Here is a 25,003-nt window from a genome sequence, read left to right on the forward strand (position 1 = left end):
TGTTATTTCTGTTAGAGTCGGTCTAGTAGCCCTCCATCAGCGATCAAAGCTCTTTGCATTTGCATAGGTAGGTGTCTCATCAGTGTCATTCTTTGCATTCCGTTAGGCATGCCATAACCCTGATGGAGGAGCTGGTGTCTTTGTTCCCCTCTTGGCATTGTTGGATCAAAGTTGTTTCAGTCCTTAAACTCTTTTGAAGCTTACTTGTCTTGTCTTGAAGTCAAATTCTAGGTCTAGGGTTTTGGTCAAGATTGTCTTCAAGGTCATTGTCTCTGAAGGTCAATAAGTGCCCAGCAAACCAGAGGGATGTTTTTCAAAGTGTTTCTTCGAAAATTTCTATCTTGTACAGTTAATTTTCACCTTGGATTTAAAAACCCTGTTTTTAAAGCCAAGGTCATTTCTCAAAATTTTGTAAAAAAATGGTAAAATTTCAAAAGGCTTCAAAGGACAGCATGTAACCCTGGCTCCCTTGCCAAGATCCCTCAGATGTTATCCCTGCAAAAAGTATCGAGCAAAAGCATCAAATTAGTCAATTTCAGGATAAAAGGAAACCAAAAACATCAAGTTTATAAAGTGTCAAAGAAAAACATTATAAAGTGCGTTTGGGCATGAAATTAATTCAAATCAAATTTCTAAGAGCCCAATCTCCCTCCATAGACCCTCATTGTGCATCTAAGTCACTTGCAAGAGAGATTGGGTGAGAAATTGGCCGAAGTTGAGAGCTGGACAGGCGTGCGACCCGTCAGACCTGGCGCGCGACCCGTCAGGCGCCCTCCGCCAGTGCAAAATTATAACGGGCGCGACTCGTCAGAGGCGCGCGACCCGTTGGGTGAGGCGCGCAACCCGTCAGCGCCCTCTTTGTAAAACCGCCTGCAAATTCACCAAGGAGCCGCAAATCGCCAAACTTCGTAAGGTAGGCCCTCAATCTTAAACAATTCTTGCTTGCCATGGTTAAAGGAAATCATGATTGCATTCTCAAAGGCCTTCATTTGCAAATGAAAAGCTCCACTTTGCTTTGGTTTAAAGTTGTAAAAATGGCTTGGGTTTATATGCTATTTTAAGGTATCCCCTTGTTATCATTTTCTCCCCATTTCCGATTTCTTATTCCTTGTCATTCCATGTAAATTTCCTTTCCAAATTTGTGAAAGAAACCTAAACTCTACCCCTTTTCCCTAAGAAATAAAAATCAAACCCTAACCCTACCTCTCATAATATCCATGTAAATAAATTTGTATAATGATGTATATGCAATGATTTTGAAATGATTTTCCCCTAAATCCATGTTTCATTATTATTCCCAATTTCCCTTTAAAACATCCCTTCCCTAACATTTCCCTTGTGCTCCTTGTCCCCTTGAAACAGCATTTTAATTAGCAGTTTATAAAGCAGAAACAGCAGTACATTTCAGCCATTTTGCTCCTAAAACAATGTCAGAAACCGAAACCGACTATGAGCAAAGTGATGATCGTGAGTCAACACCAGAAGTTTAGCCTGCTCCGGAACATGAAAAAACCACTATTGGGCCCGAATGCACGTATGCAAGGCAAAAATGAAGGTGCTCCACAAGCGGTTGGCCAAAGCACAAAAACGAAGAAAAAGGTCCAACCCCCTCCACATCTTAGCCGAGGCTTCCTTGAAGGAGCAAGGCACTAAATATCTCAGCCACAGCACAAATCCCAAGAAATTTTGAGCATTTTGGGTCAATTTTGGTTTTTTCAGGCAATTTACAGGTTTTGTCCTTTAACGGGTCTCACCCCCCGCGCGACCCTTTCTCTTGGCAACTTCATTTTGCAAAAACTCAGCATTTCCAGATTTTTCATGAAAAGTTACACATGCTCATCCATTGCCAAGAGATTTTATGAAGTTTTGGGCCTCCAGAAAGTCAAAAAACAAGCAAAAAATGACTTTCTGCCACATTTTTGAGACACAAAAAGCAGTCTTGGGAGATTGCAATTTTGGAGGGGCAAATGACAACCAAATTCAAAAATTCCAATTGGGTTGGAAAGTAGACTCATAGACCTTTCCAACAAGCCTACTCTTGCCTCATTTGGACACCTGGAAGTGCCCCAAAAGTGCCCTCAAAGGCGCGCGACCCATCAGGGAATGGCGTGCGACCCGTCAGGCAAATTGCTCAGGATTTCAGCCTACAGCTCAGCAAAACGCAGTTTTGACTATGTTTGACTTTTTGGAGTTGATTTTTATTCTCCTTGTTGTAAATGATGTAATTTTATGACACTTTTACACTTATGTATCTCTTCTAGAAGATTCATTCATGAGATAGGTGAAAATTAAATGAATGAACTGGTTTCCTAGCTTATAGAGGCAAGTTGTTTTGACTGCCTAGATTTTAGTGCTCAGTTTAGAATTGGTTGAAACAACTCCTAGAAGGATGAGCTCGACCCCTAGAGGCAAGGAAAGGTGTTAGCTTGCCTATATTATGTATTTTCTTAGCCATTTTCAAGGGTTGGAAGGTTGGACTCTTGAGGGAAAAGCTATCATTGTATTATTCACTGTATCTCTGCAATTTTTGGCTAAGGAAGACCAGGGTTTTGCAGTCCTTTTTGGGATTCTTGTGGTTACATGTATTGATGGTGTGTTTCTTTATGTACTTGTAAGTGTGTTATGTGAATCATTTCCTTACTTTTCCTTCTGCACATTAAACAAATGAAGTGTTAAAGTAGAATTCATGACTGTCATGCTCTGCTTTTAAGTTTGTTTAATTTCAATGTTTTCTGTTGTTTAAGGAGAATTCAAAGTTATTGTTTTCTCTCCTTAGCTCCTCACCTGTCTTTCTCATCCATTCACCTCAATCTAAGGCATCAATATTGTATCCTATCTCGCCCCAAAGAACCCCCTGCAAAAACTGTGTCCTATCCCCGCACCCAAAATTGCCACTCCTCAATTTGCCACCAAAAACCCTAAAAATTCCAAATCAACCTTTTTGATCAGTTTACTAGCCTAAAATCAGTGTTACCCTATTGGTTATCTCGCCCATTGAAGATCTTTATCGAGATAGACCGGAGAGAGCCCTCTCCCGCCCCGTAGGGCTAGCTACGAGGCTAAGTGGTTTGATGTTGCCTTGAGGTTTACCTTTCTCAACCTGAGGTGAAATTTCAAGCGCTAACATATTGGCGACCATACTGGGGAGAACAAACTTGTCTGTGGTTTGATGTGTTTTTTTTTTCATAAGTCTTAGAGGGAGCCTGAAGTTATGCCAGGTAGCCTTCGAAACGCTTTTGCTTTGCATAAGCGGAAGTAGATAAACGCTGCTTCAGTCCATCTCCGTGAGCTTGTGAATACAACACTTCATTTGCACTTTACCCCAGTACATGTATCAAGTTCAGATCTGATCGTTGATAGTGGACAACGATCAGACACTGACAAGGCTGAAATCATTCACTGGCGACTCCTTCACTGAGATCAATGCTTCATGGTGACTTCACTGCAGAGAGAACAGTAGCTTTGAGCTTTTCAAGATGGATCGGATTGCAAGAAGATACGCTCCCCTGAGTCGAGATCACATCCCTGGTTTTCCAAATAAAATTCCAAAGGTAGATTGGTCAAGGAATCTGCCTATATTTAATGATGATGGTAAGAAGGATGCTGCTCTTCATCTAGTTAGATTTCATATGCATATTCGCAAGTTGAAGGTGGATTTTCCTGAAGATTGCTTGATGAAGATATTCTTGGCCACTCTGGAAGGTAAAGCCCAATCATGGTATGAAAATTTTCCGCCTGCTTGTATTTACTGTTTAAAGGATTTTCATGCTATGTTCATTGAAAGATATAAGGACTCTTATCCATCATTGAATTTGGTTCATGGCTGTTGCAAACATGCTTCTACTTTTATTGAAAGCCTTGAGAAATATTATGAAGATGATAATTTTATGGATGTTGAGATCATGGAGGCTCTGTATGAGAATCCATTTCAGCAGCACACAGAAATCTTAGAGGATATTTGTCAAGATCAGCAGGCTGAAGATTTCCATATGGTTGAAAATGAGGAAAGAGCAAATGTTGTTTCAGATCTGTCCATAGAAGAAGACAGCATGCAGGTAACGCAGGAAAGTAATGTTCCAATCTCAGAAAGTGATGATGATAAATCAGATCGGGAGATAAATTGTGATGAGGCAAAACATGTTGTTACGAATCTCATAAAAGAGAGTTGTATTGTCGCAGCTGCCTCAAATGAAGAAAATGGAGTAGCAGACCTAAATGCTCTCATCTCACCAGCACTAGATCTTCATGAGGAGGTAGTTCATTGCCTATGTGAAAAACAAGACAAGATCTTCATTCAAGTAAGTGAAAAGGTTTCTCTGGATGAATCTATGATAGCTGATAGAAATGTTAGTGTTGGGTTTCACGAAACATCTGAAATTTCTTTTCTCATGATTGATGAATGTAATGAGAATCTGGTTGTCATATCACATGAGGATAACCTACCATATATTCAAACTACAAAAGATCAGACCATTCAGGATTCCATTTCAGATTCTTCCTCATATGTCTCATGTTTTGAAATGTTATTTCAAGAGGAGATCTGCTCACCTACTTGTTCAGAATTTTTTGAAGCCCATGAGCATACTTTTACCGAAGCACATGATGAAGGCAGATCAGAATTTGAAACAAAAGACACCTTGTTCTTTCAGCAGGAGGTGGCAGTGGCAAAACTTCATGTTTTTCAAGATCCAATGGCAGCCCTGTTGCAGTCAACAGTGAAGGTGATTATTGCAGTATTCAGTGATGAAGGAGAATATGGTCAACTATGTTTTTGGATGCCCAGTGATAGGTTTGTATTGTTGACCAGAAGATCTAATCAGGAGAATCAATCAAGAAGGCATCTGCTTGATTGGTTGCATTGGCATTTTGATATAGTTTGATGTATATTGTCTTGTAAGAAACACAGGTGGTTGTCATCATGATTTCAAATCTTGATGGACTGCTGCCCTTCAATAAGCGTTGTAAGTTGTTGTTTTCGTTAAGTCAGTCATGAGTCATTTATGACTCAGCTTTCAGTCATGTTGGTTTCATAATTGTGTTGGCTTGAGTCAAGTTTCAGTCAATAAATGAGTCAAAGTCTTGTGTCGTTTGCCGAAATAATGGACTCCATAGCCCAATGGACGAAGGCGCTGGTCTGCTCTCCCAGAGGTCTGAGGTTCTTGGCACCTCCAAGGAGCTACCATCCCCATTGGAGCCAATGTTAGAGTCGATCTAGTAGCCCTCCATCAGCGATCAAAGCTCTTTGCATTTGCATAGGTAGGTGTCTCATCAGTGTCATTCTTTGCATTCCATTAGGCATGCCATAACCCTGATGGAGGAGCTGGTGTCTTTGTTCCCCTCTTGGCATTGCTGGATCAAAGTTGTTTCAGTCCTTAAACTATTTTGAAGCTTACTTGTCTTGTCTTGAAGTCAAATTCTAGGTCTAGGGTTTTGGTCAATATTGTCTTCAAGGTCATTGTCTCTGAAGGTCAATAAGTGCCCAGCAAGCCAGAGGGATGTTTTTCAAAGTGTTTCTTCGAAAATTTCTATCTTGTACAGTTAATTTTCACCTTGGATTTAAAAACCCTGTTTTTAAAGCCAAGGTCATTTCTCAAAATTTTGTAAAAAAATGGTAAAATTTCAAATGGCTTCAAAGGACAGCATGTAACCCTGGCTCCCTTGCCAAGATCCCCCAAATGTTATCCCTGCAAAAAGTATCGAGCAAAAGCATCAAATTAGTCAATTTCAGGACAAAAGGAAACCAAAAACATCAAGTTTATAAAGTGTCAAAGAAAAACATTATAAAGTGGGTTTGGGCATGAAATTAATTCAAATCAAAGTTATAAGAGCCCAATCTCCCTCCATAGACCCTCATTGTGCATCTAAGTCACTTGCAAGAGAGATTGGGTGAGAAATTGGCCGAAGTTGAGAGCTGGACAGGCGCGCGACCCGTCAGACCAGGCGCGCAACCCGTCAGAGGCGCGCAACCCGTCAGAGGCGCGCGACCCGTCAGGCGCCCTCCGCCAGTGCAAAATTATAACGGGCGCGACCCGTCAGAGGCGCGCGACCCGTCAGCGCCCTCTTTGTAAAACCGCCTGCAAATTCACCAAGGAGCCACAAATCGCCAAACTTCGTAAGGTAGGCCCTCAATCTTAAACAATTCTTGCTTGCCATGGTTAAAGGAAATCATGATTGCATTCTCAAAGGCCTTCATTTGCAAATGAAAAGCTCCACTTTGCTTTGGTTTAAAGTTGTAAAAATGGCTTGGGTTTATATGCTGTTTTAAGGTATCCCCTTGTTATCATTTTCTCCCCATTTCCCATTTCTTATTCCTTGTCATTCCATGTAAATTTCCTTTCCAAATTTGTGAAAGAAACCTAAACTCTACCCCTTTTCCCTAAGAAATAAAAATCAAACCCTAACCCTACCTCTCATAATATCCATGTAAATAAATTTGTATAATGATGTATATGCAATGATTTTCCCCTAAATCCCTGTTTCATTATTATTCCCAATTTCCCTTTAAAACATCCCTTCCCTAACATTTCCCTTGTGCTCCTTGTCCCCTTGAAACAACATTTTAATCAGCAGTTTATAAAGCAGAAACATCAGTACATTTCAGCCATTTTGCTCCTAAAACAATGTCAGAAACCGAAACCGACTATGAGCAAAGTGATGATCGTGAGTCAACACCAGAAGTTGAGCCTGCTCCGGAACATGAAAAACCACTATTGGGCCCGAATGCACGTATGCAAGGCAAAAATGAAGGTGCTCCAAAGGCGGTTGGCCAAAGCACAAAAACGAAGAAAAAGGTCCGACCCCCTCCACATCTTAGCCGAGGCTTCCTTGAAGGAGCAAGGCACTAAATAGCTTAGCCACAGCACAAATCCCAAGAAATTTTGAGCATTTTGGGTCAATTTTGGTTTTTTCAGGCAATTTACAGGTTTTGTCCTTTAACGGGTCTCACCCCCTGCGCGACCCTTTCTCTTGGCAACTTCATTTTGCAAAAACTCAGCATTTCCAGATTTTCATGAAAAGTTACACATGCTCATCCATTGCCAAGAGATTTTATGAAGTTTTGGGCCTCCAGAAAGTCAAAAAACAAGCAAAAAATGACTTTCTGCCACATTTTTGAGACACAAAAGCAGTCTTGGGAGATTGCAATTTTGGAGGGGCAAATGACAACCAAATTCAGAAATTCTAGTTGGGCTGGAAAGTAGACTCACAGACCTTTCCAACAAGCCTACTCTTGCCTCATTTGGACACCTGGAAGTGCCTCAAAAGTGCCCTCAAAGGCGCGCGACCCGTCAGGCAAATTGCTCAGGATTTCAGCCTACAGCTCAGCAAAACGCAGTTTTGACTATGTTTGACTTTTTGGAGTTGATTTTTATTCTCCTTGTTGTAAATGATGTAATTTTATGACACTTTTACACTTATGTATCTCTTCTAGAAGATTCATTCATGAGATAGGTGAAAATTAAATGAATGAACTGGTTTCCTAGCTTATAGAGGCAAGTTGTTTTGACTGCCTAGATTTTAGTGTTCAGTTTAGAATTGGTTGTACAGCTCCTAGAAGGATGAGCTCGACCCCTAGAGGCAAGGAAAGGTGTTAGCTTGCCTATATTATGTATTTTCTTAGCCATTTTCAGGGGTTGGAAGGTTGGACTCTTGAGGGAAAAGCTATCATTGTATTATTCACTGTATCTCTGCAATTTTTGGCTAAGGAAGACCAGGGTTTTGCAGTCCTTTTTGGGATTCTTGTGGTTACATGTATTGATGGTGTGTTTCTCTATGTACTTGTAAGTGTGTTATGTGAATCATTTCCTTACTTTTCCTTCTGCACATTAAACAAATGAAGTGTTAAAGTAGAATTCATGACTGTCATGCTCTGCTTTTAAGTTTGTTTAATTTCAATGTTTTCTGCTGTTTAAGGAGAATTCAAAGTTATTGTTTGCTCTCCTTAGCTCCTCACCTGTCTTTCTCATCCATTCACCTCAATCTAAGGCATCAATACTGTATCCTATCTCGCCCCAAAGAACCCCCTGCAGAAACTGTGTCCTATCCCCGCACCCAAAATTGCCACTCCTCAATTTGCCACCAAAAACCCTAAAAATTCCAAATCAACCCTTTTGATCAGTTTACTAGCCTAAAATCAGTGTTACCCTATTGGTTATCTCGCCCATTGAAGATCTTTATCGAGATAGACCGGAGAGAGCCCTCTCCCGCCCCGTAGGGCTAGCTACAAGGCTAAGTGGTTTGATGTTGCCTTGAGGTTTACCTTTCTCATCCTGAGGTGAAATTTCAAGCGCTAACAATTTCTACTCCTTATTTAGACAAACAATGTATCATGTGATAAATTTTTATGGTTAAAGTGACCTCTAATTGCAAACGATATATTGAGACTTAGATTTCCCTCCATCAAATAAATATAAGTACTCTTAAACAAATGAGGGAGCACATGAACTATATTGTAATTTTGTTTGCTTTTAATATAAAATCCTTCCTATGGATGCATTGTCTTTTTTATTGAAGTTGCATTGGTGAATTCGTGAGTTCCTAGGCATAGGAAAAACATCGACTTGGAACCGCTTAAGGTAAGGTCTTGCACTGTGTTTATTTATTCTAAGTTGTGTGTTTTATTTAATTTCAAAATATATAGAATCGACTGAATTAAATTATGCAAAGTATGCATATGTTAATTTCAATCTTCGCGGTGTGTTGATGTTTATTGAATTTCCATTCCTATATTCTTTGGGCCATGTTTTGAGGATAGAAAACCCCAAAAAGGCCTTCTTGGTCTACACAGAAGGTTATAAATAAGGACTAGGTGGAGTCCTGATGTAAAAAAGGAAATGTGATCTATTATGAGTCAAGGAATTAAATGAGCATGAGAAAAACTATGTCACTCATCACTTGGAGATGGCAACATTTGTTCAAGACCTGAATATGTGGAGACACTAATTGCTTGGAAGAAAGTTTTTGTTGATGTCATATCATAAAGGGTTGAGATACTTGTTTGATCAACCCAAAATAAATGCAATATAAACCATATGGTTAGCTCTAATCAGTGAGTTTGATTTTGAGATCAAGCATATTAAGGTTGTTAATTTTGTAGAGTTTTAGGCTTAGCAAAATCAATTACAACAATTATTCTTCAATTAGTAATCACTTTACCCAATAATTTCAGTCTTTTAGTGACAGTAAGCAATTGTAGATAGAAAAATAATCCAAATGCACAATAGAAGACAGCTAAGAACAAAAACAAGAGAGACACAAGATTTGGTCAAAGACCAAGGAAAAGCCCCACAAGGGAGAAAACCCTTTCCAAAATTTTCTTTTATTATATTGTCATCAAATGTTCAACAATCAGATACAACATTCCAATTAATCAACAAGGAGTCAAATTCAAATCTTTGACATCCAAAAACAACTAACCAATATCCAATCAAGATGAGCCCAAAAATCAAATCTGATCCAAAGTCAAAGTTTGCAATTCTGGTCGAAGACAACAATAGTCAAAGATCACTAATTAGTCCAAAAGTCAATGGTCAAAGTTGCTCCAAAAGGTTCAATCAACTTTCCATTAAATGTGGCCTTCCTTGCTAGTCAAAGTCCAGTCAAAATAGTTAAAATTTTGCACATACAAATTCATTTAAAGTCAACCTTTGACCCGTGGAAACCCTAGGTGTAGGACTGTGGTCAAATATGGTCAAACTACTTAGAAAAAATCATCCTCCTGCCCAATGAATTCAGCCTTCCAAAACAGAGACAAATTCTAAAATTTCAAGTCAAAATGTTCCAAATCAACCCAAGTCAAAGGTTGGTCAAACTATCCCATTCAGAGAGTCAATGCACAAAACATAATTATCCTCCTTCATTTTGCATTTGTGATCTCAAACTTCCTTATTTCATACCATTACAAACCAATCCAATCAAGAGAGAAGATGTGATATGTGATGATGATGCTCCAAAGTGATGTGACGGATGGTATATTTATATGTGACTTAAGGGGTCGAATTAGCTTGCTTAGGTCAACTTGTAATTTTGTGCACATGTGGGTTTTACCTTTAAAAATATATTTTTCCTTGAAAAAAGTAAATTCTTCCATTGGCTATTAGGGGCTTCTTTAGATGAGGAAGACTCTCTAATGGAGGGAATGTATCCTTGTGCTGCCAACTTAACACTTCCTCTTAACTATGAAGAAATTTTTGACTACAACATAAGTCCCATCTCAAATGTCTCATCATCATCATCAAGTCATCCCATCTTTGCTCATCTGTTGAACACTCTCAAATATAAAGAAAAAGAATCATCATCATAATGGAGCTTCAGCTACCACACTATATCCAAGTACAATAGGCAAGAGCCCAACTTTTCATAAAGGAAAAGGATCACACATCCTATTTCGTGTTGATCTTCCCACCTTGACCCTCAAGAATCAAATGGTAGAACACTTGTATCCTATCACTTTGGGAGGATACCCAAATTACCAGAGGTAAGGATCACACACTCCCAAGTCTCTCCTCACCTAGTGGCCAGATGGGTAGCAATGCCAACAGGCCCACTTTGTGGGAGGATGCATACTGGGGTATACTATGTCAAGCCTTAAACAAATGGTAGGGGAGGATAGCCCAACTTGTCATAAATTACAAGGATCACATACACCCTACAATAAAAATAGGAAGGATAACCCAACTTGCCATAAATGACAAGGATCGCACATCCTATTGTCTAGAGATCCCCCAACCCCAAGATCTCTCATGGCTTAATTCCTCACCTTGGGAGCTCGAATAGGGGGAAGAGCGTAGCTCAGCATTCTTGATTAGTGGAGACCCTTACACAAGAGGGTCACATCCATCAATCCATGTTTCTCTTTGAAGACCAAGAACTTCCCTTTCAATAAAGCCTTTGTAAGAATATTTGTTATTTTCTCATCTATCGAAATGTGATGGAGTCTCACTGCTCCCGTTTGCACCATATCTCAAATGTAATGATATATAATCTCAATATTCTTGGACTTGTCGTGTAACACGGGATTCTCTGCCAATCGTATCCCACTCTTGTTGCCATGGTATATCACTATCGTATCTAAAACCTACTCAAATAGTTCTCCAAAGAGATTTCTCAAACATATTGCCTCACATATATCCATGCTGGTAGAAATTTATTCTACCTCAGTCATGCTTAAAGTAATAGACTTCTTCTTCCTACTCATCCAAGATACCATGGTAGAACCAAAACTAAAGTAGCACCCTGATATCCTCTTCATGTCAATAACATTTTTGGCCCAGTCAACATCAGTGTAACCATGAAGTGTCACATCTCTAGTAGTATATCTCAGAGCAAGATTAATCCTCCCATGTAAATATCTCAGCACATGTTGAGGCAACATCGTAATGTGCATGTAGAGGCTTAGTCATAAATTGAATCAAAGTGTTAACTGCAAAACATATGTATATTCGGGTGTTCACAAGGAACATTAGTGCCCCAATCAAATATCGATACTTAGAGGGATTCACCAGGTTGGGTCCAACATCTTATCCGCATAATTTCTTAAATTTTATCTCTGTCGGTGTGGCCATGGACTTGCATTCTACCATACCAAATATTTCTATCAATTTCACAACATATTTTCCTTATGAAAAGGAAAAAATCACTAGGCCTTTACCACACCTCTAAGCCTAGGAATTAGTGCATCAATCCAAGGTCCTTCATCTCAAATTTAGAGGCCAACTCACTCTTACACTCAATAATCAAAGGCTCTTGACCTGTCAAGAATAGATCATCAACATATAAAACCAAAATAAAAGGCATACCTTAGACAAATTTGAAGTAGAGGTTCAGGTCAGCATTGTTTCTCGTGAATTCAAGCTTCATCAGGTAGCTATCAATACAAGGATACCAAGCTTTGGGAGCTTGCTTCAATCCATAGAGATCCTTCTTTAGCCTGCACACATGAGTCTTCCTATCATGTACTTCAAATCCCTATGGTTTCTCAACATATACTTCTTCTTGGAGTATCCCATGAAGAAATGCAGTCTTCACATCCATTTGGTGAAGAGTCCATCCTTAACTAGCAGTGAGAGCCACAATGGTAGTATAGCGGGAACCAGTGCAAATATGTCATCATAATATTCTCCCTCTTTCTAGGAGAAACCTCTAGCCATGAACCTTTCCTTGCATTTCTTGATGCTTCCATCTGCCCCATGCTTGATTGTGTATAGGAAGTCATAATAGACTTCCCACTAAGGTCTCGAAACTACTTCCCATACATCATTCTTCATAATAGACTCATATACCTAAACCATAGCATCTTTCCAAACCTTCTCTTTCACTTATTCTTCAAAGGTCGGAGGCTCAGCCTGTGTGATGGTGCTCAAAGCCACAACATAACCTTGATATCAACATGGATTATTACTTTCTCTAAAGGTTCCTCTAGCAACGGTATGTCTTTCAACATCTTATAAAGTATCATGAAGCCATAATAGTATCTTCCTAGCAGGGGAGTCACATGATGGAGGATCCAAGGGGTTCATGGGCTCCATGGGATCATCAACAACATTTGTCTCAGGTTCAGACACAGAAGAATCTTCTAGTAGGTCCATGTCATCATCCTTATTCTCAACAGGAGGAGGAGGAGGAATATCCCTTACTTTTCCAAGGGAAACATCTTCATCGAAATTCACATCCTTGCTAAACTCAATATTGCTTTGACTAGGCACATGTTATGCAACCAGATCACAAAACAGAAGAAAATATAGATCAACTACTTGAAAATTAGCCTCTTCGAGGGGTCAACCTCCTTTACATCACATAAATGAACAATTCTTGGACAATACAAATGACAAGACCTCCTTGGTATATATAGGAGTCTAAGGGGTCACAATATAATCATAGCCTACATAAAAATAATAATGTAAGGGCACAACAATAACAATAATGGGCTTCTATGGGGCACAACAATAACAATAAGGCGGCTACACTAACAATAACAATAAGGAGGCTACACTAGTATTATAGGGACCTAACATGCCCCTCTCCTTCAAAAAAGAGTTGTCCTCAATGCTTGAGTAGTTCTAGATGCTTTTGTATAAAATTATCATCCTCCCATGCGGAATCTTCAATGAGTAAGTTCTTCCACTTTGTTGTCTAGGTAAATCCTCTCTACGGATAGAGATGATCCATTTAGCCCAATGAGTGGGTCTAGCAACCGAGTTACAATCTACTAGACACTTTCCTAAGTTGCAATTGAAAAGAGAGACGAAGAAGATGGCCTGCCTCGTTCTGATGTTATCTCGATCTCCTTTGCTGAAGACCTTGAATCACTTGTGTCACGAGCTCGTTCGTGCTGCTATTAGCGTTTATGCACCTGCACAAGAGATCAAGACACAACAAGGCATGCAAATACAAATAGAATATTCAAAAGAAACCTACTTTACTGATCAAGGAATGTTAAGCTAAATGATACATGAACATACACATTTAAGAAAAATGAACCAGCAGTTGTCTATTAATAAAAAATAAAGGGAAGCATACAACCAAGCCTTGATGTTGATAGGTTCTCCTTGAAATGAATATCCAAGTCCAAGCTAATCTCTCCAAGCACTCCTTCTCCAAGCCAAATGAGTAGCATGTAGGCACAATCTTAGCATAAGAGTGCAAATAGACATAGACCAACCCCAGACCAACCATTTGGGAATGGGAGAGGATGAATATATAGTCTGGGAAAGGGAGTTAGGATCTCCCCAAAGATAGGAGTAGGCCCTCATCTCAAGGAGGTAGCTCATAGGGATAAGACCAAGAGGCCAAGTTGGGAAAACTCAACCTCATCTACGTCGAACAACCTCCAGCTCGCCGCACTGGGAGCTTCTAGATCACGAAGCTTCTCATCATCTTTGGGAAAATTTCCTTTTGGGATCATCGCAGGTATACAAGTAAACAGAGCGATGCCATTGCGGGTCGAGTATAATACAACAGGCAACCATCGTGGTTTTTAGTCTCATAAGAGCGATGATTCTCAAATTAGGGTTTAAGAGTTATTTCCTTCAGGGGAAGCTCAAGGAATTTTCCAATAAATGTCTTAGGGAGGATCTGAGCTGCATATATGAATGAGTACACTACATAATGGTCATGTTTCAGGCACTTCGGGGTATGTCACAGGGAAGTGCAGGAGGTGTGACAAAATATTGTGTAATAGATACCCCCTAAAGCATCAAGGTAGAACAAGGAGTGATGGCTAAGATGCTTTACGAGATTTTGTAAGGATGAGTACAAACACTATCGTGAGACTTGCAAATCAAGGACGCATATACATATACATATCTGACATCAAAACACAAGTCCATGGTATGGACGCAACCATTCGGATAATAAGGACTATATGAAAGGATCCATGGTATGAGTGCAATCATCCAATATAGAAGGATCATCTGTAAATCTAAGATCTAAGGCATGGATGCAACCATCCGATATAGAAGGTGTTAGCGCTTGAAATTTCACCTCAGGCTGAGAAAGGTAAACCTCAAGGCAACATCAAACCATTTAGCCTCGTAGCTAGCCCTACGGGGCAGGAGAAGGCTCTCTCCGGTCTATCTCGTAAAATCTTCAATAGATGAGATGAACAATAAGGTAACACTGATATTAGGCTAGTAAACTGATCAAAGGGTTTGATTTGGGGTTTTTTTTGGGTTTTTGGTGGCAAATTAAGGAGAGGGCAATTTTGGGTGCGGGGATTGGACACAGTTTCTACAGGGTGTTCTTTGGGGCGAGGTAGGAGACAGTATTGATGCCTTTGATTGAGGTGGATGGTCAGGAATGACAGGTGAGGAGCTAAGGAGATCAAACAATAACTTTGAATTCTCCTTAAATAGTAGAAAACATTGAAATTAAACAAACTTAAAAGCAGAGCATGACAGTCATGAATTCTTACTTTAACACTTCGTTTGCTTAATGTGCAGAAGGAAAAGAAAGGAAATGATTCACATAACACACTTACAAGTACATAGAGAAACACACCATCAATACATGTAACCACAAGAATCCCAAAGAGGACTGCAAAACCCTGGTCTTCCTTAGCCAAAAATCGCAGAGATACAGTGAATAATACAATGATAGCTTCTCCCTCAAGAGTCCAACCATGAAAATGAGCAAGAAAGTACATAATATAGATGATCTAACCTCTTTCCCTGCCTCCATGGGTCGAGCTCACTATCCTAGGAGCTGTTTCAACCACTTCTAAACTAAGCACTACAAACTAGGCAGTCAAAACAACTTGCCTCTATAAACTTGGAAACCAATTCATTCATTTAATATTTACCCTTTTCATGAATGAATCTTCTAGAAGTGTTACATAAGAGTAAAAGTGTCTAAAAAGTACAATAATTACATCAAATAGAATCACATTTCATCCCAAAAAGTCAAACTGAGTCAAATCTGCGTTTTCTGGGCTGTACAGTGCATTTTTTGAAAAAACTGCCTGACGGGTCGCGCGCTTGGCCTGACGGGTCGCGTGCCTTTGGAGCCATCTTTGGGGCACTTGCAGGTGGCCAAATTGAGCAAAAGTAGGCTTGTTGGAAAGGTCTGTGAGTCTAATTTCCAACCCAACTGGAATTTTTGAATTTGGAGTTCATTTGCCCTGTCAAAAATCAAATCTCCCAAGACTGCTTTCTGCAATTCAAAAAAGTGGCAGAAAGTCATTTTTTGCTAGTTTTTTTACTTTCTGGAGGCCCAAAACTTCACCAAATCTCAAGTCCATCCATGAGCATATGTAACTTTGCATGACAAATCTGGAAATGCTGAGTTTTGGTCAAAAGGAGTTGCCATGATGAAGGGTCGCGCGGGGGGTGAGACCCGTTAATGGGAAAAACCTGCAAATTGCCAAAAAATGCCAAAATTCACCCAAAATTCTCAAAATTTCTTGGGATTTGTGCTGTGGCTAGGCTATTTAGTGCCTTGATCCTTGAGTGAAGCCTCAGCCAAGATACGGAGGGGATTGGGCCTCTTTCTCCGTTTTAGTGCTTCAGTCAACCGCCTTTGAAACATCTTCATCTTTGCCTTGCACACATGCATTCTTGCCCAGTAATGGTTCTTCATGTTCCTCAACAATTTCTTCTCTTGGTTGGCCTTAGCCAACAGCCTCTCCAAGTGTGCATTTTCCCGGATGAGCATGGACTCTCGGTCAACGGGCAATGGGTCACCAGGCCTTCTTTGGTTCAAGATTCGGTCACTACGAATCCTCCATAGCTCATCAAGTGCTTTCTCCTCCTCCAACTGTTTGTTGCGCTGCTCCAGCTATGTGATGGTCCATTGTGCACCCTCTAATCTCCTCTGTAAGGCATCATTTTCAGCTCTGAGATGCTGAATGACCTCCTTTGCCTCTTGGCTCGGAGAAATGGCCTCAAGATCAACAAGCTCAATATCTGGAACTCCTGATGGCCCCTCATCAATCTTGGGTTGCTTACCCCTCTGTACTGCTTGTGTTGCTGAAGAGAGCGAGGCCCCTTCCACCTGATGTGGAGATAACACTCGCTGAGCTGATGATGAAGGCGAGACCCCTTCCACCTGCTGTGGAGATAGTACTCGCCGAGCTGTTGCAAATAAGGCCCTCGGGCCTTTTTGATAGGTAACCAGGGGTGAGGAGCTGACATGTCTAGTGACAGGGATGTCATGCTGCTGGGATGGTCCTCCCTCCTCGTGAACAACCTCAGGATGTGGCGAGGGTGGTGCTATGAAAAACTCACGAGAGATGAACTCCTCCCATGAGATGCCATGCTGAGCCAACTGATGCAATACTATAAGCTGAATCAAACCATAATGGTACAGGCTCCTATACTGCTGTGCTGGGTGTTAGAGTCGGTCTTGAGCCCTCCATCAGCGATCAAAACTCTTTGCATTTGCATAAGTAGGTGTCTCATCAGTGTCAATTTTTGCATCCCATTAGGCATGCCATAACCCTGATGGAGGAGCTGGTATATTTTTCCCCTCTTGGCATTGCTGGCTCAGGTCATTTCAGTCATTAAGCTCTTTCAAGCTTGTCTTGTTTTGTCTTGAGGTCAATTTCCTAGGTCTAGGGTTTTGGTCAAGTCTGTTTACAAGGTCATATCTCTGAAGGTCAATAAGTGCCCAGCAAGCCAGAGGGATGGTTTTGATGGTGTTTCTTCGCAAATTTCTATTTTGTACAGTTAATCTTCACCTTGGATTTAAAAACTCTGTTTTTAAAGCCAAGGTCATTTTTAAATAATTTTGTAAAAAAATGTTAAAATTCAAAAGTTTTCAAAGGACAGCATGTAACCCTGGCTCCCTTGCCAAAATCCCTCAGATGCTATCCCTGCAAAAAGCATCAAAGAAAAGCATCAAATCAGTCAATTTCAGGACAAAGGAAACCAAGAAAAAGTTAAGTTTATAAAGTGTCAAGGAAAAACATTATAAAGTGGGTTTGGGCATGAAATTAATTCAAATAAGGTTATAAAAGCCCCAATCTCCCTCCATCGAGCCTCATTGTGCATCTAAGTCATTGAGCAAGTGCCTGCAAGAGAGATTGGGAGAAATTTGTGAGCTTGACAGGCGCGCGACCCGTCAGACCAGGCGCGCGACCCGTCAGAGGCGCGCGACCCGTCAGCAGCCTTCCAGCAGTGCAAAATTATAACGGGCGCGACCCGTCAGTGGCGCGCGACCCGTCAGCGACCTCTTTGTAAAACCGCCTGCAAATTCACCAAGGAGCCACAAATCGCCAAATTTCGTAAGGTAGGCCCTCAATCTTAAACAATTCTTGCTTGCCATGGTTAAAGGAAATCATGATTGCATTCTCAAAGGCCTTCATTTGCAAATGAAAAGCTCCACTTTGCTTTGGTTTAAAGTTGTCCAAATGGCAGTCCATGTCATCATTCATCTGAGTGTATCATGATTCAGAGGGTTGTCATCATCATATTAGGTTCCATTGGGTCATGTTACACCTTGTTCATGCTTCAGTTGTGCCTAGGCAAGGTCATTTCCCTCTCCTAGGGTTTTGAAGGCAATTTCTCTTGGACGGTCAAATCATCGGCAAAACTTGTATCCTGATGTTCATACACCTTCCCCTATCCTTAAAGTACCTTATCAAACACTTCCCATCCCTTATATCCGCCAAATTCCTCATTTTTGCACAAACCCTAGTTTCTAGCTACAACCTGGCAATTTTCTAGGTTGGGCCTGTGTTTTGCCCTTTTGGACCCCTTCCCCTCACTCAATCTCTGAGATTCCACTTTCCCCTACTTCCTAACATCCCTCCCTACTCCCCAAAATTTCCCCAAGAATTTAGAAGTCCCCTATCCCCTTCATTTCGCTCCATTTCGACAAAATTCCTTGATTCACACATCGGGACAAGTCGCACTCAAATGATGTTCCAGAGCAATAAAAGATGAATTTTGGAAAACTGAGAGAGGTTTTTGTCCATAACATGCCAAAGAAGAAAAACCTCTTTCATTTTTTGCACAGGTGTCATAGTTTTAGAAAAATGTCAAAATTGCAATCGCCAGATCCAAGGAGGTTGGTGAAGGCACTAAAACGGAGAAAGAGGCCCAATCCCCTCCGTATCTTGGCTGAGGCTTCACTCAAGGATCAAGGCACTAAATAGCCTATCCACAGCACAAATCCCAAGAAATTTTGAGAATTTTGGGTGAATTTTGGCATTTTCAGGAAATTTGCAGGTTTTTCCCATTAACGGGTCTCACCCCCCGCGCGACCCTTCATCATGGCAACTCCTTTTGACCAAAAATCAGCATTTTCAGATTTTTCATGCAAAGTTACATATGCTCATGGATGGACTTGAGATTTGGTGAAGTTTTGGGCCTCCAGAAAGTCAAAAAACTAGCAAAAAATGACTTTCTGCCACTTTTTTGAATTGCAGAAAGCAGTCTTGGGAGATTTGATTTTTGACAGGGAAAATGAACTCCAAATTCAAAAATTCTAGTTGGGTTGGAAAGTAGACTTATATACCTTTCCAACAAGCCTACTCTTGCTCAATTTGGCCACCTGCAAGTGCCCCAAAAGTGGTGCCAAAGGCACGCGACCCGTCAGGCAGTTTTTTCAAAAATGCACTGTACAGCTCAGAAAACGCAGATTTGACTCAGTTTGACTTTTTGGGGTGAATTATGATTCTCTTTGATGTAATTATTGTACTTTTGAGACACTTTTACTCTTATGTAACACTTCTAGAAGATTCATTCATGAAAAGGGTAAATATTAAATGAATGAATTGGTTTCCTAGCTTATAGAGGCAAGTTGTTTTGATTGCCTAGTTTGTAGTGCTTAGTTTAGAAGTGGTTGAAACAGCTCCTAGGATAGTGAGCTCGACCCATGGAGGCAGGGAAAGAGGTTAGATCATCTATATTATGTACTTTCTTTCTCATTTTCATGGTTGGACTCTGGAAGGAGAAGCTATCATTGTATTATTTCACTGTATCTCTGCAATTTTTGGCTAAGGAAGACCAGGGTTTTGCAGTCCTTTTTGGGATTCTTGTGGACTCATGTGTTGGTGGTGTGTTTCTCAATGTTCTTGTAAGTGTGTTATGTGAATCATTTCCTTTCTTTTCCTTCTGCACATTAAGCAAACGAAGTGTTAAAGTAAGAATTCATGACTCTCATGCTCTGCTTTTAAGTTTGTTTAATTTCAATGTTTTCTACTGTTTAAGGAGAATTCAAAGTTATTGTTTGCTCTCTTTAGCTCCTCACCTTTCATTCTTTACCATCCACCTCAATCAAAGGCATCAATATTGTCTCCTACCTCGCCCCAAAGAACCCCCTGCAGAAACTGTGTCCAATCCCTGCACCCAAAATTGCCCTCTCCTCAATTTGCCACCAAAAACCCAAAAAACCCCAAATCAAAATCTTTGATCAGTTTACTAGCCTAATATCAGTGTTACTTTATTGGTCATTTCATCTATTGAAGATTTTACGAGATAGACCGGAGAGAGCCTTCTCCTGCCCCGTAGGGCTAGCTACGAGGCTAAATGGTTTGATGTTGCCTTGAGGTTTACCTTTCTCAGCCTGAGGTGAAATTTCAAGCACTAACATACTGGCGACTCCACTGGGGAGAACAAATTTGTTTGTGGATTGATGTGTTTGTTTCATAAGTCTTAGACGGAGCCTGAAGTTACGCCAGGTAGCCTTCGAAACGCTTTTGCTTTGCATAAGCGCAAGTAGATAAACGTTGCTTCAGTCAATCTCCGTGAGCTTGTGAATACAGCACTTCATTTGCATTTTACCCCAGTACATGTATCAAGTTCAGATCTGATTGTTGATAGTGGACAACGATCAGGCACTGACAAGGCTGAAATCATTCACTGGCGACTCCTTCACTGAAAACTCCAGAGATCAATGCTTCATGGTGACTTCACTGCAGAGAGATCAGTAGCTTTGAGCTTTTCAAGATGGATCGGATTGCAAGAAGATACGCTCCCTTGAGCCGAGATCACATTCCAGGTTTTCCAAATAAAATTCCAAAGGTAGATTGGTCAAGGAATCTGCCTATATTTAATGATGATGGTAAGAAGGATGCTACTTTACATCTGGTTAGATTTCATATGCATATTCGCAAGTTGAAGGTGGATTTTCCTGAAGATTGCTTGATGAAGATATTCTTGGCCACTCTGGAAGGTAAAGCCCAATCATGGTATGAAAGTTTGCCGCCTGCTTGTATTTACTGTTTAAAGGATTTTCATGCCTTGTTTATTGAAAGATATCAAGCATCTTATCCATCATTAAATTTGGTTCATGACTGTTGCAAGCATGCTTATAGTTTTATTGAAAGCCTTGAGAAATATTATGAAGATGATAATTTTATGGACGTTGAGATTATGGAGGCTCTATATGAAAATCCGTTTCAGCAGCACACAGAAATCTTAGAGGATACTTGTCAAGATCAGCAGGCTGAAGATTTCCATATGGTTGAAAATAAGGAAAGAGAAAATGTTGTTTCAGATCTGTCCATAGAAGAAGACAGCATGCAGGTAACGCAGGAAAGTAATGTTCCAATCTCAAAAAGTGATGATGATAAATCAGATCGGGAGATAAATTGTGATGAGGCAAAACATGTTGTTCCGGATCTCATAAAAGAGAGTTGTATTGTCGCGGCTGCCTCAAATGAAGAAAATGGAGTAGCAAACCTAAATGCTCTCATCTCACCAGCACTAGATCTTCATGAGGAGGTAGTTCATTGCCTCTGTGAAAAACAAGACAAGATTTTCGTTCAAGTAAGTGAAAAGGTTTCTCTAGATGAATCTATGATAGCTGATAGAAATGTTAGTGTTGGGTTTCACGAAACATCTGAAATTTCTTTTCTCATGATTGATGAATGTAATGAGAATCTGGCTATCATATCATATGAGGATGACTTACCATATATTCAAACTACAAAAGATCAGACTATTCAGGATTCCATTTCAGATTCTTCCTCATATGTCTCATGTTTTGAAATGTTATTTCAAGAGGAGATCTGCTCATCTACTTGTTCAGAATTTTTTGAAGCCCATGAGCATACTTTCACCGAAGCACATGATGAAGGCAGATCAGAATTTGAAGCAAAAGACACCTTGTTCTTTCAGCAGGAGGTGGCAATGTCAAGTCTTCATGTTTTCCAGGATCCAATGGCAGATCTCTTACAGTCAGCAGTGAAAGTGATTATTGTTGTGTTCAGTGATGAAGGAGATCATGGTCAGCTATGTTTTTGGATGCCCAGTTACCAGTATCTATTGTTGATCATGAGATCTGATTGGGAGAATCAATCAAGAAGGCTTCTGCTTGATTGGTTGCATTGGCATTTTGATATAGTTTGATGTATATTGTCTTGTAAGAAACATAGGTGGTTGTCATCATGATTTCACATCTTGATGGACTGCTGCCCTTCTCTTGTTTTAGTTAAGTCAGTCATGAGTCATTTGTGTTTGGTCTATTGAGTGAGTTTTTTCAAGTTATTTCAGTTTGACATCAAGTCGGTTTGAGTCAAGCTTCAATTAAGTTTCAGTCAGTTTTCAGTCAAGTTTTCATTCAATAAATGTGTCAAAGTTTTGTGTCAAAGGTGTAAATAATGACTCCATCGCCCAATGGTTGAAAGCACTGGTCTGCTCTCCCAGAGGTCTGCGGTTCTTGGCACCTCCAAGGAGCTACCATCCCCATTGGAGCCAATGTTAGAGTCGGTCTTGAGCCCTCCATCAGCGATCAAAACTCTTTGCATTTGCATAAGTAGGTGTCTCATCAGTGTCAATTTTTGAATCCCATTAGGCATGCCATAACCCTGATGGAGGAGCTGGTATATTTTTCCCCTCTTGGCATTGTTGGCTCAGGTCATTTCAGTCATTAAGCTCTTTCAAGCTTGTCTTGTTTTGTCTTGAGGTCAATTTCCTAGGTCTAGGGTTTTGGTCAAGTCTGTTTACAAGGTCATATCTCTGAAGGTCAATAAGTGCCCAGCAAGCCAGAGGGATGGTTTTGATGGTGTTTCTTCGCAAATTTCTATTTTGTACAGTTAATCTTCACCTTGGATTTAAAAACTCTGTTTTTAAAGCCAAGGTCATTTTTAAATAATTTTGTAAAAAAATGTTAAAATTCAAAAGTTTTCAAAGGACAGCATGTAACCCTGGCTCCCTTGCCAAAATCCCTCAGATGCTATCCCTGCAAAAAGCATCAAAGAAAAGCATCAAATCAGTCAATTTCAGGACAAAGGAAACCAAGAAAAAGTTAAGTTTATAAAGTGTCAAGGAAAAACATTATAAAGTGGGTTTGGGCATGAAATTAATTCAAATAAGGTTATAAAAGCCCCAATCTCCCTCCATCGAGCCTCATTGTGCATCTAAGTCATTGAGCAAGTGCCTGCAAGAGAGATTGGGAGAAATTTGTGAGCTTGACAGGCGCGCGACCCGTCAGACCAGGCGCGCGACCCGTCAGAGGCGCGCGACCCGTCAGACCAGGCGCGCGACCCGTCAGAGGCGCGCGACCCGTCAGCAGCCTTCCAGCAGTGCAAAATTATAACGGGCGCGACCCGTCAGTGGCGCGCGACCCGTTGGGTGAGGCGCGCGACCCGTCAGCGACCTCTTTGTAAAACCGCCTGCAAATTCACCAAGGAGCCACAAATCGCCAAATTTCGTAAGGTAGGCCCTCAATCTTAAACAATTCTTGCTTGCCATGGTTAAAGGAAATCATGATTGCATTCTCAAAGGCCTTCATTTGCAAATGAAAAGCTCCACTTTGCTTTGGTTTAAAGTTGTCCAAATGGCAGTCCATGTCATCATTCATCTGAGTGTATCATGATTCAGAGGGTTGTCATCATCATATTAGGTTCCATTGGGTCATGTTACACCTTGTTCATGCTTCAGTTGTGCCTAGGCAAGGTCATTTCCCTCTCCTAGGGTTTTGAAGGCAATTTCTCTTGGACGGTCAAATCATCGGCAAAACTTGTATCCTGATGTTCATACACCTTCCCCTATCCTTAAAGTACCTTATCAAACACTTCCCATCCCTTATATCCGCCAAATTCCTCATTTTTGCACAAACCCTAGTTTCTAGCTACAACCTGGCAATTTTCTAGGTTGGGCCTGTGTTTTTCCCTTTTGGACCCCTTCCCCTCACTCAATCTCTGAGATTCCACTTTCCCCTACTTCCTAACATCCCTCCCTACTCCCCAAAATTTCCCCAAGAATTTAGAAGTCCCCTATCCCCTTCATTTCGCTCCATTTCGACAAAATTCCTTGATTCACACATCGGGACAAGTCGCACTCAAATGATGTTCCAGAGCAATAAAAGATGAATTTTGGAAAACTGAGAGACGTTTTTGTCCATAACATGCCAAAGAAGAAAAACCTCTTTCATTTTTTGCACAGGTGTCATGGTTTTAGAGAAATGTCAAAATTGCAATCGCCAGATCCAAGGAGGTTGGCGAAGGCACTAAAACGGAGAAAGAGGCCCAATCCCCTCCGTATCTTGGCTGAGGCTTCACTCAAGGATCAAGGCACTAAATAGCCTAGCCATAGCTCAAATCCCAAGAAATTTTGAGAATTTTGGTTGAATTTTGGCATTTTCAGGCAATTTGCAGGTTTTTCCCATTAACGGGTCTCACCCCCCGCGCGACCCTTCATCATGGCAACTCCTTTTGACCAAAACTCAGCGTTTCCAGATTTTTCATGCAAAGTTACATATGCTCATGGATGGACTTGAGATTTGGTGAAGTTTTGGGCCTCCAGAAAGTCAAAAAACTAGCAAAAAATGACTTTCTGCCACTTTTTTGAATTGCAGAAAGCAGTATTGGGAGATTTGACTTTTGAAAGGGAAAATGAACTCCAAATTCAAAAATTCCAGTTGGGTTGGAAAGTAGACTCATAGATCTTTCCAACAAGCCTACTCTTGCTCAATTTGGCCACCTGCAAGTGCCCCAAAAGTGGTGCCAAAGGCGCGCGACCCGTCAGGCAGGGGCGCGCGACCCGTCAGGCAGTTTTTTCAAAAATGCACTGTACAGCTCAGAAAACGCAGATTTGACTCAGTTTGACTTTTTGGGGTGAATTATGATTCTCTTTGATGTAATTATTGTACTTTTGAGACACTTTTACTCTTATGTAACACTTCTAGAAGATTCATTCATGAAAAGGGTAAATATTAAATGAATGAATTGGTTTCCTAGCTTATAGAGGCAAGTTGTTTTGACTGCCTAGTTTGTAGTGCTTAGTTTAGAAGTGGTTGAAACAGCTCCTAGGATAGTGAGCTCGACCCATGGAGGCAGGGAAAGAGGTTAGATCATCTATATTATGTACTTTCTTGCTCATTTTCATGGTTGGACTCTGGAGGGAGAAGCTATCATTGTATTATTTCACTGTATCTCTGCAATTTTTGGCTAAGGAAGACCAGGGTTTTGCAGTCCTTTTTGGGATTCTTGTGGACTCATGTGTTGGTGGTGTGTTTCTCAATGTTCTTGTAAGTGTGTTATGTGAATCATTTCCTTTCTTTTCCTTCTGCACATTAAGCAAACGAAGTGTTAAAGTAAGAATTCATGACTCTCATGCTCTGC

This window comes from Pinus tabuliformis, chromosome J, assembly GCF_031772625.1.
Source record: "Pinus tabuliformis cultivar Carrire ecotype Pingquan chromosome J, CPIR1, whole genome shotgun sequence".
NCBI classification, from domain to species: Eukaryota; Viridiplantae; Streptophyta; class Pinopsida; order Pinales; family Pinaceae; genus Pinus; species Pinus tabuliformis.